General features: G+C 40.9%; 1 protein-coding gene across 3 annotated transcripts in view; it reads left to right on the top strand.

Annotated features, from left to right (window-relative positions):
* SLC25A13 (solute carrier family 25 member 13) overlaps positions 1–20,127 on the top strand; it is a 424,259-nt gene that overhangs the window by 136,851 nt on the left and 267,281 nt on the right. The window lies entirely within an intron of this gene.

Here is a 20,127-nt window from a genome sequence, read left to right as displayed (position 1 = left end):
TATCATTCCTTTTATGATACCTGTATGATACAACCTCTGTGGACAAATTTATTTAAAAAAACAAGCACAGAGATGGCATCCAAGGGCAAAACAAAAGACAAAGTTAAACCAAGATCAGCTGCAGCGGGTAAGCCTAAGATGGCAGAGGGGCAGGATGAAGGTCCAGTGCTAAGCAATGCTTTGATCATGAAATTTACAGAAGCTGTCATGGTGGCTCTCAGAATCAGAATCGATTTCTTAAATGCTAGTATGCAGGCTCTTTTACAGTTGGTCTCAGAGTTTAACACCCAGAGCTAGAAACAAGAGTCAGTGGCACGGAGAATACCTTGAATGGGGTCATGGAGGAGCTTGAGAAGTTAAAAAAGGTGGTAATAGGTTATACTGAAAAACTGGACGACTTTGAGAGTCACTTAAGAAGTAGTATTTGCCTAGTGGGATTACCAGAATCCCTGACAGATCCAGACTTACCTGGCCTGCTAGGAAAATGGCTTACAATAGAACTGCTGAAAGACTCCATATTGGGAGCTCACATTGAGAGAGAGCTCACCGAGTAGGCAGGCTGCAGGAGAATTCCTCCAGGCCCAGAATCGTGGTTTGCTCAGATTTTGAATTTTGCACACAAACAGCAAATTCTGTGAAGGTATAGAGCGACACGAGTCAACATTCCAGAACTTGAAGGTGCTAGTTTTTCAAGATTATTCTACAAATGTGGTGGAACTGCGCAGAAATTACTCAGAGGTAATGCAAACGCCGTGTGGAAAATCAAGTGTGTTTTAAATTACATTCCCGGAGAATCTTCAGGTAGTCTGAGAAGGCAAAATTCATATATTTGCATTTAGCGAGGAAGCAAAAAGTAGACTGCTCCAGTGGTTCCTGGACTGAATGCACAGATTGGATGCAGGGGCCATGCACCTTTTTGTTTGTGTGTGGCTTTGGTTCTTGGCGCCATTTTTGTTTCAGGTTCTACCTCGAGTGGCACTATCAGTTTGATTCTTAGATGGCAGCTTAGAGGATTAGTCTTCCACTTTGTGTGCCCAGAACTGTTGACTATTGATGGAGCCTTGAGTCCTGCGGGCAGTTTTTTAAACAGGTTCACATTTCGACTGGATAAGACATTAGGGGCAGGCTCATTCTTATATTTTCTGTCTGTTTAGATATTGCTTGTTTAATATGGGAATTGTTTTTTTTATTTTGTTGTCCCATTTCTCCTCCTCTCCCCATTCTTTTCTTTTTTTCTCGTCTCTTTTTCTTCTGTTTTTCTGGGTGGGGTGGGGAATGTTACTGTTTTGACTGAAGTGATGGGGGAGGGACCTGGGTGCATGTTATGATGACCTGGCTGAAGATAGAGCACATTTAAACTAGCCCATCACGGGGGAGGAATTACAGAAGAAAGGGGCTTAAACACAAAAAATCCCCGGACCTGATGGTTTTAGTGGAGAGTTTTTAAAGATGTTATACCTTCACATAGTGTGTCCTTTAGGTGCTTACTTTGACGAAGCTATAAAGGGGGGGGGGGGGGGCATTCCCTTCCAAGTCCAATCAGGCTGTTATTACATTTTTGCCCAAGTCTGGGAAGGATCCCCTTCTCCCTGAGTCAATCTCCATCATTTAATATTGATCTTAAATTATTTGCTAAAAGTTTGGCAGATAAACTGGCTTTGTGTGTGCTCATGCTGGTTTTGGGAAGTTGTTAATGTGTGCAAATTGATTCTAGCGGTGGAGAGATGTGCCCACTTGTCCATCCCTGCTTTGGCTATTAGTTTTAACTCGGCGGGGGAGAGGGGAGGGGGGAGCCTTTGATCGGGTAGAGTGGGCATTTTTATTTCCATTGCTTCGTCAATATGGGATTGAAGATTTCTTTTTGCAAGCCATACAATCTTTATATGCTAATCCCACAGTAGCTGTTTTAGTGAATGGTATCTCTTTGGAGGTTTTTCTTCTGGGAATTGGGGCACGAGACAGGAGTGTTCGCTGTACCCCTTACTGTTTTTTTTTTTTTTTAAAGAGCCCTTGCTGATCCAGCTCCACAGTAATCCTAATATACTGGGGGATTTGCATTCCCCAGGTTTCCACTCATATCAAACGTATTGCCTTTGCAGATGATATTATGCTGGTATTGACAAACCCTCAGACAACTTGAGCTGCTGCATTACAAACCTTTTCTCATTTTGGCTTTTTATCAGGTCTTAAATGTTTCCAAGTCAGAAGCATTACCTGCACAACTGAATATTGGACTGCAGTGGTCTGACTTTCCCTTAGGCATGGGATTCAGTGAGATGCCTAGGGACATACATTCCAGCTGATCTGTAGAAATTATATGAGTTGACTGTGACACCCCTCCTTAAGAAATCAATGGATTGCATAAAAATCTGGGTGGATCTTCCCTTGGCCTTATCAGGGAGAGCATTTCTTTATAATATGCTCATTGTGCCTAGTTAGCTTTACCTACTGCAGATTCTTCCTGTCTGGCTTAGGTAACAAATTTGAACACGCTATATAAAGCCTTATACCTCTTTCTGTGGAAGGGGAAGAAGGCCCATTTGCCCTTGCCACTGCTTATGCTTCCCAGGTCATAAGAAGGTTTGGGCATTTTAGACTTGCGCCAATATAACTGGCTTGTGGCCTTAGACATGCGAGGGTTGGTACAGCGGAGATTCCAGCTTCACTCCCGTGGAGTTGGAATCTGTGCTTCTGTCTCCTCTAGCTGCCACTTGTGTGTTACATGCCAGGGGATCGAGGTTAGGCTTCAGTCTTAAATGTCACACTGTTTGGTCTTACATGAGAACAATTTGGAAATATGTATGTATTCGTGTGAAGGGTCCTTTTGTTACCTGTGGTGGGCAACTTAGATATCCCTCTGGGAATTGGGGCAGGGATGTTCAAACTATGGCAACAGCAGGGCCTGAGACGGATTGGTGATGTCTTAGCTCCTGAGGGTAGTCTGCTCTCTTTGACGGAAATTCAATCGTATGGTATTCCTCATTTGAACATTTTTGCTTGAATGCAATTGACACACTATATGTCTACTCATTATGTGCCTCTTTTGCACAGCAGATGGAATTGTACTTACAGTTTTCAGCAAAGCATCCATCCAAATTATGTCACTGTGTGCATTTTTTGACTGACCTGCTACCTAGTTTACAGTTGGATCATATAGCACGGCAGTGGGGCATGGAGCTGGGTTGTGAATTTCTGCAGACCTAAAAGCTTTCTTGGACAATATTGCCAAAATTTCTGAAGGTATGCTGCACAGGGAACAGGAATACAAATTTGTGCTGCATGTCCATATATCCCCCTGGAGGGCTTATAGAGCTTGCTTTTTGCTGACTGGAAGCTGCCCTAAATGTGGACATGCTAAAGCTACATTGGGGCACATGTTTTGGTGGTGTGACAAGACCCAAACCTTTTTGTCTCAGGTGTGGAGATATCTTGCCTGATGTCTGAGGAGTCCACTTACTCTGTATCCAGTGGGGTCTTGTTTTATGACACTGTTTACGGTTCATCCTGTTCCAGAGGCGCATCGGCTCTTTTTGATGAAAGTTCTACTTAAGGCCAAGAAAGTAATTCTACCAAATGGCGAGCTCAACAGGCACCACGGTTCTCACTCTGGAAAATTTACTTGTTTGAATTGTCTCTGTCTGAGAGCAGACTGATAGGCAATAGAAATAGTCCAGATGGAACACCTTCCAATCCATCTGGGAGTCTTACTAGATTCTCCTTCCACACAAGGACCACAGCCTTTTGCTAAATGCCTAGTTGGTTGCTTGTTGTCTTGAATATTGGACGTTTCCCTTCTGCTGTATATGTTTTCCTGAGCTGGCTTGTTTGTGTTAGCTCTTGTTTTATATGTGTTCAATTGTTTATTGTAGGTAGGGAGAGGGGGGGGGGTCTTTCTTAGCAGGGTGAAAATGGAAGCTGTACTAAGGTGAACACATACTAATGATTTTACTGGGAGCTGTTTGGTATTGTCCTTTTGCTTTATTGTATCTGTTTCATGAGCACAGGGAAAAGAAACAACCACGTGCTCTTCAGCATAACTCCTTGTTTGTGTATTATGTACTTTTTCTCATGCTATGTTCTCACCTAATAAAAATGATTAAAAACAATAGCCTTGTCAGTTCCACTTCAGCAATTTAGGATTCCAAATTTAATTTTTTATGCATAATTATGAGGTTCTGAATAGATTCAGAGCGGTGTATTTAACTGAAGGGGCTCTCCTCTACTATCTCCATGAAGAAAGCTCTGTTTTTAGTTTATTCATACAAAATATGTAAACTGTTAACCAGTTTTAGTTTGAACTTGTGTGCCTATTTTGCATCTTAAGTTTTTCTTGTTACCCCACCTTCATACAAGGCAATATTTACAGTTAGGGGGGGGTTATCAGTGAAGGCTGCTCTTAAGATGTGCTATTTTACTGTTAAACCTTCTTATTAATAATTAGGTCTTATTGCATAAAATGGGACTCGTTCTAAAATAGCACGAAGTAGTGGTAAAATAGCGTGTCTTAACAATGATTCTCGATAGATATGCCCCTAAATACAAGGTTAGGAATTGTATAATTAAAAACAAACTTAATGTAATACAGCTTTGTGATGCATGTTAGCTGCTTTTCAATTCAGTGAGACTTGAACTGATAAATTACATATTGTGTATGAAGGTATTGTGTGTTGGTGTCTGTGAGCACGTGTGTGGTTATGTGTTTTCTAACTGATGTTAACAACCTCTGCTGATATCTAATCAACTGATCAGTGTGAGGGGTCACCCAATGCTCTGCTGATTGGTCGGTGAGATATGACCACACACATCTTCCAACCAGGTACTCAGATATTTATGTCCCTGCAATGCAAGTGGCATTTGATTACCAAAGCCAGTGGTGTGCATGCCCACATATCTCCAGCAGTGACCACCTACAAGGACCTAACAGGCAGATAGGAGACATGATGGGGAATTGGTGGTGCAGGTCAGCACCAGCTAGTGAACGCAGCAAATGGCTGTGCCATCTGGCTCAGTCCATGCAGGCTGGAATAGAGACATAATGACCACAGTAGCAATTGGAGGAGAAGGGCAGAAACAAGGCTTGAAGTACAGTAGGGTCGGGGGAACGAGTTCTAGACATGGGCAGGGAGAGGTGGTTGGTAGGTAATTTTAATTTTCCTACAGATGTTTTGTTTGTGTATGTATCTCTCTCTGTATGTGTGTATGTATGTGTGTGTGTATGGGTATATATGTGTATGTATGTGTGTGTGCATCACACATGCACACAGATACGTTTAATTTATGTTTCTGGCATTTTAAACAATTTTTATGTAAGTATAGATCTTTTATTACAGTCTGATATGGCAACTGAGTTTCCACACTGTTTGCAGCATTCCTTTGTGGAGAGAGATGCTGGTTTTCGGACAATATTTTCATTCCAAAGGATACACTGTGGTTGTTCTTAGAAATGGATGTGGGAAGGGTATATCTCCTAGACCCCTGACAGAAAATGCTCAGCTCCATTAAAATAAAAGTTTCACAGTATATTTTATTATAGCAGTGCCTGACATAAATCAGTATAAGATGGTCTGTGGCTTTCTTTTTTGCCAATGTTAAGCTATTCTTTAAAGCTAATCTTGCTTTACTTCCATTTTGCTGCAACTTACATTTTTTTAAGCACTCTGATTTATGGTTATTTCATTTCTTTTTAGGATGTGGTTAAGTTAGTGGAGAACTGTTTCATGATATATAAAAAGTATTTACTCTTATTGAGAATAGTATAGAGAGGCATATTTTATGGTAGTCATATTTCTCAGCCTTGCATATTTTCCTAAACTACTACAATCATTTTTCAAGATTTCAACATTATCTATCTCAATCAAATGTTCACACACAAAGGTTTCCAATGTGTTCATTTTCTAACAGTCAAATCTGCAGTCTTCATTAAAACATATATAGTGATCTGCAGGGCATTATGGGAGTCCAGTGAATGTGGGTTCTGAAATTACGACCCCACCCCCCCCTTCCAATTTGTATTACATTGCTCTTAAAATTAAAAAAGAAAATTGCCAACCAATGCATTGAAAAAACAATGCATTGAAAAAATTTTAAAATACTGGAGAGATGTGTGCTGTACATTTCAAGGATTGAAAATATGGAAAGAAGTATACTGCAAGAGGTACTTAACCACTGATATATATATATATATATATATATATATATATTTTTTTTTTTTTTTTTTTTTTCTGAAACTATTTAGTTAATGGTGCTAGGTTTCCAACACACGGTAATATATTGAACTAGAAAAATTGAATATGTCCTTTTGGAGACTTTTGCAGTAATCAGCCACTCAAAGGACATGTATCAATACTATTTTATTCAAATATAGGCTGTGTATATAAGTAGAAAGTAGCTTACAACTGCTTCAGGCATAAAGAAATGGGTAACAGAATAAGGCTATAAATGCTTACAGTATGTTTGTGCAGCGCTGCGTACGCCTTGTAGCGCTATAGAAATGCTAAATAGTAGTAGTAGTAGTTAATTCAATCCAGAGTTCAGACAATTTTTTTTAAACGAGATCCAGACTAACATCAGTATAACACCTTGATATCAGAACTCAGATCTTCACTAGAATCTGTACATTTGTTTGGTGTCCAGTGTCCTGCTGGATCTCCTGAGGGCCAATCTGGATCTTCAGAGGTAGGTCAATGTACCAGGGTTTTAGCTGCCTAGTTTTACTTATTGTCTGAGCTACATTTTGGCTCGGCACACAGCATGAGAATAATCTAAAAATAATTACTGCTAAATCATTCATATGATGAGAATCATTGAGCAGCCCTCAACCAAATTAAGGTTTGCTAACCTTGCTCCTCTTCCCACTGAGGCTCCCTTGGACCTTTGTATTTTTACTCTCTGTACTGCCTTGGCTGATTCCTTTGACTGGTTTGTTCTCATTTGAGAGATTTCTTCTCCTACTTGAAGTGCTTGCCTTGGTTCCATGCCAGATTATGACTTCTCAAATGCCAGTTCAGTGTAAGCGCCTCTGGTATAATCAGAGGACGGAACCTTTCCTTTATGGCTCCTTCAAGTGGTCCTACTATTCTGATAGGCCAAAAAGCCACTTTCAGCTTCTCAATTACCTTTCTCCTGCCAGCACCCCATCCCAAACTCCTTTTTCCTGTCCTATGCCCCCTAATGATCTAGCATGTGCCTAGCAATCCAAAATAACCTTTTTTCCTCTTGCTCTCTCTTCCCTCTCTGTCCCCAGTCTGTGTCTATTGCTTTTCCTGTTCTTTCATCTATGGTTCCTGATTCCCCTTCAGAGCACACATGGCTGTTATTCTCCTCATCCTGGGCAGACATTCACCCTCCTACTCTCTTCTGTTTGGACAAACTTGCATCTCTCTTCTTCTTTCCTGGATCCTCAGCTGGTTTTCCTTATTCTTAAGTTGTGTCTGCTCCTTCTTCCCTTATTTTTACACATCTGAAAAGAGTCTGTGTCAGGACTATATTCCCTCTTCATGGAAGCCTGCTAGCCACAACTAGGCTAAAAATAAAATCTACCTTGGGCCCTGCTGACCCCTCCAAACTGCACCCTATTTCAAACCTGCCTTTTCTTTCCAAAATCTTGGAAAGAATTGTCCTTGACCAACTTGCTCTCTTGGATAAATCATTCACCCTTCTCCCTAGACAGACTAGTTTTTAGAACATAAGAATAGCCATACTGAGCCAGACCGATATTCCATCTAGCCCAGAACCTGCTTTCAGCAGTGGCCAATCCAGTTCACAAGTACCCGACAGAATCCCAAATACTAGCAGAGGCTTTCCCCATTTCCATCTCAATATCAGACTATGGACTTTTCCTACAAGAACTTGTTCAAACCTTTTGTAAACCTAGGTATGCTATTTGCTGTTACCACATCTTCTGGTAATGAGTTCCAATGCTTAACTATTCGTTGAGTGAAAAAATATTTCCTCCTATTTGTTCTAAAAGAACTTGTTTACCTGACTAGAAAGCACTTATCGCTAATCAACAAAGGTCTTTTTCAAGACCACTTTTACCTGATTTTATTGGAAGTGTTCCATACTCAAAATCTAGATGTTAAAAATTGCATATCATAAGACTCCTGAAGCAGGCCTTGTGGCTGAAACACAGTGTTGTTTTGCGTCTTTTATCAATTAAAGTTTACATTTCAAGACAGTCTCATTTGTCTCTGGAAACCATGGTCCATCTCCCACTATTCTCCGATATTCAACAAAATCAGGACCATGCTTGACCAGTGTCATTCCATTGTTCTTTTTCCTCTGGATCTTTCTGCCACCTTTAATCTAGTACACCATTCCCTTCTTGTCCACCACCTGCTCAAGCCCTGCCAGCTGAAGAGATTCACCACTGGAACTCCTGCCTGTGCTGCCTGATCAGTGAGGAAGCCGGTGAGTGCTAACAGTTCCCACGCATATTCAGTTTAATACATGAAATGAGCATGTGTGGAAGTGCCAGCATCGGTGGCTGGAGCACCCCACTGACTTCTTTTGCTCTGGCAGCACAAGTGAGGCTACAAGTGAGGCTTGAACATCCCCACCAGCTATGCATCTGGTGCTGCAGGTTTGATGGAGGCCTGAGCCCAAAGTTGATGGGGAGGGGGGAGGCCCCCTCATGCTTCTGTGGCTATGCCAGTGCTTTATGGATTTGCTTACCTCCTGTACCCTTTTTTTCTCTGCCTCCTATTTCTCCCCCCGTGTTTCCGTCCCCTTTCCATGTCCTTCTCTCTCTCAGGTTTCTACTCTACCCTTTCCCTTCCTTTGGACATTAAGGGCAGTATATCAGTTTCTTGTTGTAATGAATATTATATGCCTTGTTGATTTACTAATTTTATTGCATCCTCTTCACTATTGTTAATGTAGGCAGTCAGACCTCATTTTTCCTCCTCTTCTATTTGTAGCAACTGCAAACACAAATAATTTTGACCGTCAACCATGTGATGCTGACATCACTTGTCTCTCTAGATGCAGCTTCCCTCTTCCCCCCCCCCCCCCCCCCCCTTTGTGAGCACTGTCTTGATACTCAGGCTTCTTTCTGGAACTCTGTCTTACAGGCCCAACCTCTTTGCACTCTCCTCATTCTCATAAACCCTTATGTCACCATTTGTTCCATAGTGGTCTTGTTCTTCTATTCCATCAAACTTGACACACAGAGAGAGTCTGAGGAAAATCCAAATCCCAAGAATCTCTTACCTCTTACCAAAATTATTATTGCTACTATCATTCTAAATAAAGGAGGCTAAAGGAAACTTTTTTCAACACAGATTCTTAAATCTGTTAAGTAACAAACCTAAGAAGCTCTTTTTTATTCTTAGACACCTTACTTCACCAAGGCTCGATGGACCCTTGGTCTTTTCCCAGTATGGCATTACTTATGTACTTATGTACTTAAGACCCCTAGCTCTTTCTTCACCAAGACCTCTAGCTCTTTCTTCCAGTGTTTTTTCTCCTAATTCTCTTGCACAGTCATTTATTGATAAAGTTTCAAATCCTATGGCATCATTTCAGCCCACCTCTTCTAATTCTGATGGTACTCCTATACAGTCCCCTTCAGGAAAATCCCCATTTTCCTTTCCTTCTATATTCCCTTCTCTCATTCCATCTCATACTTGGCAAGCCTTTTCCATTCTATCTATAACATCATTTACAAAGCTCCTTAGTTCCATTAGGTTGACTAGTTGTTCTTATGATCCTATCCCATCATCCTGGCTTATTACTCCACGTATCTGTGTCCCTATTTCTTTACCGCATGGCATCCACCAGTCTTTCCACTGGCACCTCTTCCCAATCTCTGGGAACATGCAGTAATAAACTTAATTCTTAAAAAGTAAACCTATATCCAGAATCTTTGTGAAATTACCATCCAAACTCTAATCATCGAGCATATAGTTTTGTTTTGTTTTTTTGTTACATTTGTACCCCGCGCTTTCCCACTCATGGCAGGCTCAATGCGGCTTACATGGGGCAATGGAGGGTTAAGTGACTTGCCCAGAGTCACAAGGAGCTGCCTGTGCCTGAAGTGGGAATCAAACTCAGTTCCTGAGTTCCCCAGGACCAAAGTCCACCACCCTAACCACTAGGCCACTCTTCCACTCCAACTAGTTTTCAGACGACAACTAGATCATGTCAGTGATGGTAGCTTCTTGCACCTGTGACAATCTGGTTTTCGTCCATGTCATTGTAACATCAGGAAATATCCAAAAAATTTTTGCCATAAAACAAAGTTTGTAAATTTCGAAGGGATAGACACTTCACCGCTTCCCCAGTTTTGCTCAAAAACAAATGAGACCAATAAAGTCACTCTTTCAGAATCTTCAGACAATGTTGCTTCTAATAATTCAGATATATTCAATAAACTTTCTTATTTTCTTGATGAATCATTTCCAAGGATTCCTCCGAGACTCTTTTATTTAGTATATAATATATCCGCTTTATCGGAGGAATAGTTTCCGGGGTAAATTTCAAGCAAATATTTCTTGAACGCTTCCAAAGGGGTAACACCTGGGGATTTTGGAAAATTCAAAAAACGAAGATTTAATCTGCGGTTGTAATTCTCAATCTGCTCAACTTTTCGATGCAATATCATTTTGTCTTTTATCATTGTAGATGAAAAATCTTGTAACTTCTTAGCATCTTCTTTGATTGTAATCACTTGAGTACTAAATTCTGTCTTAATGCCTTCTAAGGAATTAGATAGAATATCAACAGTACTCACTAAAGCTAAACTTCAGCTGTAGATTTGGCCACTGTAGTATCCAATTGTTGGAGAGCTTCCCATATGCTCTCCAATGTTACTGTCTCTGTTTTTTTTGTTGGCGCATCGCGCTCAGTTGAGACACAAACAGGCCTCAAACCTCCATCGGGACTCGTCTTCTCGATGCAGAGGCCTACCCTCAACGCATTCCAATTCAGGAGGCCTCCGTTGAGACAACGACCTTCGAGGAGAGGCGGTGGGTTGAGAGCTGGGGGAGAGTGACATCCAGCCCCAAGTCTCCAGGGTCTCCTCCTCCTAGAGCAACAGCAGGGCTCCTCCCAGTGTTTTGGGCGTTATTCTATAACTGTGCGCATAGGTGTAGTTCCATGCAGATCTGCCGATTTTGGCCCATTTCAGCACCTTGCTTCCCTTATAATGCTTTTCTGTGTTGAAAAATCGGTGCGGAAATATTGCATAATGTTAGCACCATACATAGAATTCCCTTGTAATTTTTCACCTCTGGTTGTTGAATTTAATGCATGACTCATATTGTGTTCTTTCTCTCCCCCCACCCCCCCACACTTTTCCATGTGGGGGTGCGTAAATTGGTTGTGTTGCTGGAAAATGGTGGAACAAGAAGCTGATTTGTGAAGATCTGAAACAGACAGTTAATTGTGGGCTATTGGTTTGGATAATGAGTCAGGAATAGGGAATGTGTTTTATGGCCAAAAACCGTTATTTTTTTTTCTGTGAGCCAAACTTTGTAAATAATCATTATGGATATGGAAGGACGTTTTAAATAATTGTTGTGAAAGGAAGTGAAAATTGAGAAATTCTTTATAGTTTATTCTGTTTGTTTAAGCTTTTGTTTTCTCAGTTTCATTGCATTTTCAAGGAAATCTTAGTGATGGCCCCATTCTTTAAATATGATATATTTAATTTCCAAAGACGTGCTTAACATAATCATTTTTCTACAATTTAATGAATATACATTTTTGCCTTTGTAGATTACCTTATTCAAAACAGTAAAGAATGAATCTTATGAATTTTTTTGAGAAAGATTGCTCTGATTAATAAGGAATATTTAGCTGTTTTCTAATGTGCCATTGAAATGCTGCATACTACTTGTTGAGTTGTTAGTGGTCTGGTCAAGACTACCACATATTTAGTTTTGACAAAACTGGAAAATATTTGTATGATTGTAGCTAGTTTTAATTGAAAGTGTTTGTAGAATTTATTAAGGTACAATTGCAAAATTCCTTGATCTGACAACAGTGTTTTTACAATTAATAAAGGTAGCTTAACTCTCATTTCCTCTGGGTATATGAAGTGCTGAACATGCATTCGAATGGAGGAATTATTAAAATTGATGAAGGAAGTTTTTACATCTTTACTCTGCAGGTCAAGGAGAAGTTGAAGACCAGACTGGGGGTCACACCTCATGTCTATAGCTATTCATGTAGGCAGAGTTTAATGATCGTATGCAGTGAGGACAATTATGGTTGAGGTCGGGAAATGCTCATCTTTCAAAGGATATTCTGACAGGTTTGCTATAGAAGATAGTCTTGTAAAAATAAGCTGTCAGATTTTAGGTATTGCAGGAGAGCTCTGAAGATATCTGAATTTTTTTTCATTTCTGCATCTCTTAATAAGTGGGTAATTTACGTTAAAAAATGTTTGAATATTGCTCTTTGTTTTTTTTATTCTCAGTGACTTTTATCTGGGTGACTTTCTACTACACATCTTTTTGTGGTGGGTCACTTAAAGCACTCTCCCTTTTCCTTTAATGGTCCTGCCGTATATCAACCATGTTTTTGCTACATGTGAGGCATACTGATAATTGCATGAAGTGTTTACGTAATTTGCAAAGTAGCTTATTCCTTGCTAGTAGTTTTTTATTTAGTTAATCATGCAGATTTATCCAAATGGCATCTAAATTTTGATGTGAGCTAGTCGTGTAGGAGGAGATTCTATGTATGGTGCCTAAAAAAAATCGGCGCTGAAATCAGTGCCAACTAAGTGTATTCTATTATAGGATATTCTTAGTTCATATTTCTGCGTGCATCCATTTACACCAATGAAAACTTGGTGTAAATCCCTGCTTGTAGTTTTAGGCGCACTAGGCCATATTTTATAGCTAGGTACCATTTCCCCGCCTATAACCATGCCCCTTTTTGCCTGCGTGTGTTAGAAGTTCAGCGCACTTTGTTACAGAATATGCATAGTGAGTTTGTGTAAATTCTAATCAGTGCCAATTAGTGCTCATTATTGCTTAAGTGCTGTTATCAGCACTCATTAACTTGTTTAAGTGGCCTTTTTACGAAGCTGCAGAAAAAGGGGGCCTGCGCTAGTGTTTGTGTGTGTGTTTGATGTACACTGAGACCCCCTTTTACCGCAGTGGGTACAAGGCAGGGTTTTTAAAAAAAAAGAAATGGATGCGCAGCAAGAATGAGGGAAGGAAATGAAGGTTCAAGAAAGAAGGGAAGCCAGGAGTCAAAGTCAATGAGAAAGGAAGAAAGGGACTTATCAGGGGGTCGATAAATTACTTCTATTCAGAGAGGCAGAGGAGTGAATAGACAGATGGAGTGGACTTCGAAGGAAGAAAAGCAGTGAGACTGAGGTGCAAGAAGTCTACAGGAGGGTGAAAGTAGTAGCCCGACACCACCTCCGCAGCCAAACGGGCGAGGAGTATGGAAGAAAAGGTAACCTCCATGACACGGGTTGGTAGCTGAAACATGGTCTTCAGGGCAAAGCCAAGTTTCAGTTAGTGCAAGCAGTTGGAGAATTTAAGAGGTAAAGAGGTTGTGGATGTAGGAAAGTTTGTTGCAGAGTGGACTTTCCACAGAGCACATGAGAAAGGCAGGGAAGAAGGGGGGAGGAGAGGAACAGAAATTAGTTTGGAGACATCATGATGTGACCTGCACAAATAAGATGAGAGCTGATGTGGAGGACCAGGATTGGGATTGATATCCCCAGTGGAGAGCAGAAGGAGCAGGAGAGTATGGAGAAGAGTAGGACAGGCATGATGACAGCGACGAAGGTGAGATGTACTCAGAATGGAAATGGTTGAATGGAAAGAAGGAAATGTTGAAGATTGAGAGCTAATAAGAAGGAAGAGGACAAAAGAGATGGTGAGATGATGAAAGCAGAAGGTGAGCAATGTGTTCCTGCAGTATACAGTGGTTTCAGATGGCGAAAGACACTAGAAAGGGTCAGTACCAAGAAGAGAAAGTGTATGGAGCCATAAGAAGTAACTGAAAGAAAATACAAAGTGTATAGAGAAAATGCTTTTGTGCACGGCACCTGGAGCGAAGGCCCAGAGTAGATTGGAGTGGACCTGGGAGTCACCCCGGAGAAGGCTGTGAGGATATGCAGATGGGCTGCAAGTCCTCCATAGCCCCTGGAAGGCAGCTGGTGGGAGCACTGGGCAGCTCTACCACGCATATCTCAGCCAAGAAAAGGCTTACCAGGGGTTAGGCCGAAGCCAGCATGCCTCCCCCTGAGAGGATTAAGAACTGGTTGAAAGATAGAAAACAGAGAACAGAGTTAAATTGTCAATATTCTCAGTGGAGAAAGGTAGATAGTGGGGTTCCCCAGGGTTCTGGACAGGGACTACTGCTTTTTGACATATTTATAAATGACCTAGAGATGGGAATAAAATTATTCAAAGTTGTTAAATCACAAGAGGATTGTAAAAAATTGCAAAAGGACCTTACGAAACTGGGAGATTGGGCATCCAAATGGCAAGTGCAAAGTAATGCACGGAGGAAAGAAGAACCCAAACTTTAGCAACATGATATAAAGTTCCATATTAGATGTCAGTGTCCATGAAAAGGATCTAGATGTCGTTGATGTTATGTTGAAACCCTGTACTTTACTGTGCAGTGGCAGCTAAGAAAGCAAATAGAATGTTAAGAATTTTTATGAAAGGAATGGAAAAGAAAAATGAGAATATTATAATGCCTTGGTATCGCTCCATGGTGTGAACGCGCCTAGAATACTGTGTGCAATTCTGGTCACCACATCAGAAAAAAAATATAGCGGAATTAGAAAAGGTACAAAGAAGGGTGATTGTAATGATAAAGGAGATAGGACAACTTCCCTGTGAGGAAAGGCTAAACAGGCTAGATCTCTTCAGCTTGGAGCAGACGGTCTAGGGGAGATATGATAGGCATGACTTGCTTGTTTGCTCTTTCCAAAAATACAAGTACTAGGGGGCACACAATGAAGCTACTGCATAGTAAATTTAGGAACAGTTGGAGAAAATATTTCTTCACTCAACGTGTAATTAAACTCTGGAATTCATTACATAAGTACATAAGTATTGCCATACTGGGAAAGACCAAAGGTCCATCGAGCCCAGCATCCTGTTTCCAACAGTGGCCAATCCAGGTCACAGATACCCGGCAAGATCCCAAAAATGTACAAAACATTTTATACTGTTTATCCCAGAAATAGTGGATTTTCCCCCCAAGTCCATTTAATAATGGTCTATGGACTTTTCCTTTAGGAAGCTGCCCAAACCTTTTTTAAACTCTGCTAAGCTAACCACCTTTACCACATTCTCTGGCAACGAATTCCAGAGTTTAATTACAGGTTGAGTGAAGAAAACTTTTCTCTGATTTGTTTTAAGTTTACTACATTGTAGCTTCATCGCATGCCCCCTAGTCCTAGTATTTTTGGAAAGCGTGAACAGACGCTTCACATCCACCCGTTCAACTCCACTCATTATTTTATAGACCTCTATCATATCTCCCCTCAGCCGCCTTTTCTCCAAGCTGAAGAGCCCTAGCCGCTTTAGCCTTTCCTCATAGGGAAGTCGTCCCACCCCCTTTATCATTTTCGTTGCCCTTCTCTGCGGTGACCAGAATTGAACACAATATTCGAGGTGCGGTCGCACCATGGAGCAATACCAAGGCATTATAACATCCTCATTTTTGTTTTCCCTTCCTTTCCTAATAATACCTAACATTCTATTTGCTTTCTTAGCCGCAGCAGCACATTGAGCAGAAGGTTTCAATGTATCATCATTGTCAGAGAATGTGATAAAAGCAGTTAGTCCAGAAATCATTATTAAGATAGACTTGGGAAAATCCACTATTTATTTCTAGGATAAGCAGTATAAAATCTGTTTTACTCTTTGGGATCTTGCCAGGTATTTGTGACTTGGGTTGGCCACTGTTGGAAATAGGATACTGGGCTTGATGGACCACTATGGCAACCCTTATGTTCTTATGTACATCTGCCGCCTTGCAGTCTCCCTGTCTCCTTCCTGGACAACATACATGTAATAACAGCAGAACTGCTATTTCTCCTTTATCCTTCATTACATGCTCGTAGGCAGGGATGATTGTCTAAAAGATAAAAGCTTCTGGTTCATGTGGTGCCAGAGTAGTTGGATGGGTGTTGGGGTGGGTATATGTGCTGACCTGTCTGTTCCCACCCCCAACAGGATGAGGTTTACTAACAGGGCATTCTCTGAAGGGGGCTGACCTGCACTTTTTCCAGTTTGGTCAGTGGCAACACAGAATGGGGTGGGGGTTGGGTTGTGACCACTCTGCTTACCGTATTTTTCGGACTATAAGACGCACTTTTTCCCCAAAAATTTGGGAGGAAAATGGGGGGGTGGTGCGTCTTATAGTCCGAAGGTAGAGATTTGGCTGGCTGGCTGGCAGGCCGCCCGCCCTCCGAGTTCGGGATCGCCGTCAGGGTTACCTCCTCCCCGCCCCCCCCCCCCCCGGCCCTGTCACCACTTCTCCCCTTACTCACGTGATCTTCCCTGGTGGTCTAGTGACGTCGGGGCAGGAAAGAGCCCCCTCTTTCCTGCCCAGCGCGCTGCTCTCCATCCTCCTGAATGCAGCCTGATGGTCTCGGCGAGAATCAAAATGGCCACCGAGACTTCAATTCTCGGTGGCCATTTTGAATCTCGCCGAGACCGTCAGGCAGCAATGCATACAGGAGGATGGAGAGCAGCGCGCTGGGCAGGAAAGAGGGGGCTCTTTCCTGCCCCAACGTCACTAGACCACCAGGGAAGATCGCGTGAGCAAGGGGAGAGGTGGTGACAGGGCCGGTGGGGAGGAGGTAACCCTGACGGCGATCCCGAACTTGGAGGGAGGGATTCGTACAAGATGCATCGGAGCACCTAGGTTTTAGAGGAGGGAAAAAGGAAAATTTTTTTTTCCTATTTCCCTCCTCTAAAACCTAGGTGCGACTTATGGTCCGGTGCGTCTTATAGTCCGAAAAATACGGTATATTGAGTTCTTGCTCAGGACAGGGGTATTGCAAGCTTCTGGCTTGGTGAGATGATCTTCAGTTCCATTACAGTATTGCAGGTTCCAGTGCAAGGGTGGGGTGGTAGGATGGGATCAGCCCAGCTTCATTTTTCTTTAAGCTTCTGAGTGGCAATGGTGGCAGGCTTCCAGGGTCTTAATCTGTTCACTCATTTAGTGCACCTGTAGGCTTGTAGGTGCTGGACAGTACTGTGCTTGCACACATTTTTCTTATGTTCTCATGTTTCTCATATGTTATATTCTTATGTCTGTAATAAGGCAGTAGCATCATGTGTACTTCCAGAAAAGGTTCCAAATCTGCGGTGTAGTACATCCAACACCACTGCTCATACGACTGGAACTGATAGGGAGAAGTGGTGGTAGTTGCAGTAAAAGTTCCCTGTGCTCCTTAAGCTGAGTCTATGTGACCTTTAGATGCAGTGTGCATGGCTTCAGAAGGAACTGATTGTGTACATACTCAATACGTGAAACAGTATTGGTGTTGACCCCAGCCCTCGACACCTCTCATTGCTTGGCACCCCAGGTGATACCTGCTCATTTTCCTCTAGAGTGGATTCTGACTACAAATATAGTTTTAAAAATCCTGAAATTAATTTTGGTAGGGAGGAAGAGGGCGGAACATTGGCCAGTTGGTATTCTTGTAACTTCAAAATGTTTTTCTTGAGCTGTAAAATCTGTTACCTTCTGGCAGCTTAATGACCGATTTTCCTGTTCTCATAGTGTGGAATTGCTTTGATAAGTTGATAACAGTAAACATAAATTGAGATTGTTGGAAGCATTCAGAGAAAATTACAGTCTAGGTGGGCTTTGGTATTGATAGTTAGACATTTTAATTGTAGCAAAATAGTTCTTTAGTAATACTGTTTCTGGTGGGAGTAAATTTTGCAGTGCATTTGCAATCACAGTATTTAAGCAGAAGAAAATGCATGTTAATGTCTGATAAGAAAGTGATTTTTTTGTAGTAACCACCAAAACAAAATAGCTGTTTTTCCAATAGAAATATGTGCATCTAAAAAGAAAATGCAATGTTCTGTTGTTACAGTGTAATTTTTGTACATTGAAGCTGTATTTTCCCACTTCAATCTTTGTAATATGAGACCTACTGCATAAGTTAACATGGTGAAGTCTAAAGCGACAGTTTAACACACACTCACTTGCGTTCTCTCTCCTACAGAAATATGTGCACTCACACAGTAAGATACCCTTTTGTTACTTTGATACACAAGAAGGGTAAAGATTGGATGAGTGAGACCTATCTCCCTGATTACAATGGATGTAAAAAATTTTCTATAAGGTCTTGCAACTCAAGTTAAAACACGCACTGGTTTGGAGTACCAGCACCCCCCCCCCCCTTCCGAAAATATCCTATCCACACCATTACATTTCTCAGTCAAAATCCCCCCCCTCCCTACATTGGTATCAGCCAGTCTCAAACCTGTGATCCTTAGATTTAGAGGCAGCCAGCCACCGTTCCAGCTGAAAAAAAGGCCCTGATACCCCACCCACCCCCTAAGGTTGGCTCTGCATGAGTACCAACACCTTTTTTTTTTTCCTTTAAAAAAGCACTGGGTTAAAACAAATATTGCCTTGTTTGGTCCAGTAGGATCAGACTAGCTTTGTGCAGGACAGGTCTTGTGTAGGTAATCCCTGGAAATTGTAAACATTTCTCTGTACATGGATTTTGGGTGACTGAATTTAACATAGCCTGGTCCATATGCACAGTGAAGTGAAAGGCTGTTGTATTAATATTACTAAGTCTGAATTGTTGCTGATTGGGCCCAGGTTTTGGATTCCTGATTACTTATCCAATTCTAGATGGGTACAGGCAGGCATGAAGATGAATTTTAAAAAGGCCATACAAACTGGAATTGAGGCATCCAGGTCAGGATGTCTCAAGTTGAACTTGTATTATAAAACAGGATCTGTTGACATAGAGCCTGTGCTAAAATACATTGACCAAACAAAAAGAGCACAGTGGGCCTTCTAGAATGGATTTACAGATTGACAGCCAAACTATATTGACACAGACTATGTTCCAGCGGAACGTCTGTGTAAGGGGTCTATTAAGAAGAAGAAGAAAAAGATATATGTGTGTATGTATATATATATATATATATATATACACATATATACACACACACACGAAACTTGTAAAACAATGTTTAAAATAATATTTAAAACAAAATTCTTCTGGACAGAAAAAATAATAATAAAAAAACTTTTGAATTAAAAACTTACAAGTGTAAATCTAAATAAGATGACATCTTGATAAAATTAAGGTAAACATGCAAATGATGAGCAGACAGTTATGAGTAGTATAAAAATGTAGTAAATATGAAATTACCGTCAATGTCAGTAATATAGTCTGGACAATATCCGCCGTTCTTTCAATATTCACAGGCAATGCCACCATATATATGACTGGGTAGCAGATATAAATCTGAATGTTGACCTGTTTGATCATAAGCATGCTTTCCTCTTCTGAAATGGGGACTATACTTTTATTTTTTAGCCCCCTTCTACTCCATCTCAAAATACTCCCAGACCACATTTCCTCGCCATATGCACATTTTGTAGTTTGATGTATATGTCCTGGATTTGTAAAATTGGGTTTTAGATGTGTAGGCAGTATGCACATCTAAATGCTGGCCTGTGTGTGTCTAAAACACGAATAGGAGTTCTAAAATGATTACCTTTTTGTATTTGGGTGTCATGGTTGTTACTGATATGCAGCATTTGTTTCAGGTTAAGTTGCAGGATTAAGCAGCTTCTGAATTACTGGGCCAAGTTTGCGGTATCCTAGGCTGGGACAATTTAATTACTGACCAAGGATTTATGCACCAAAAATTTCAGCATTTTGGACCCTGTTTACTAAGTCTCGCTGTAGGGATGCTAACTTTTTTTTTCTTTTTTTTTTTAAATTCTTTTTTTATATCTTTTTACATTTTATTTCACAATATAATATAAATGGAAATATTCAGAAAATACAAAAGGAAACAAAAACATTTTAAAGGAAATAAAGTTCTCTATAAACTTTGTCCACTACTCAATGATCCAAGTAACAGGAAAAAAGAAAATATTAATTAATCTATCAAAGAAACTTGAAGAACAGTTTATCCTGCTAGC

Source organism: Microcaecilia unicolor, chromosome 1 (genome assembly GCF_901765095.1).
Source record: "Microcaecilia unicolor chromosome 1, aMicUni1.1, whole genome shotgun sequence".
In the NCBI taxonomy this organism is placed as follows: domain Eukaryota; kingdom Metazoa; phylum Chordata; class Amphibia; order Gymnophiona; family Siphonopidae; genus Microcaecilia; species Microcaecilia unicolor.
This window is presented reverse-complemented; position numbering and strand designations above follow the sequence as displayed.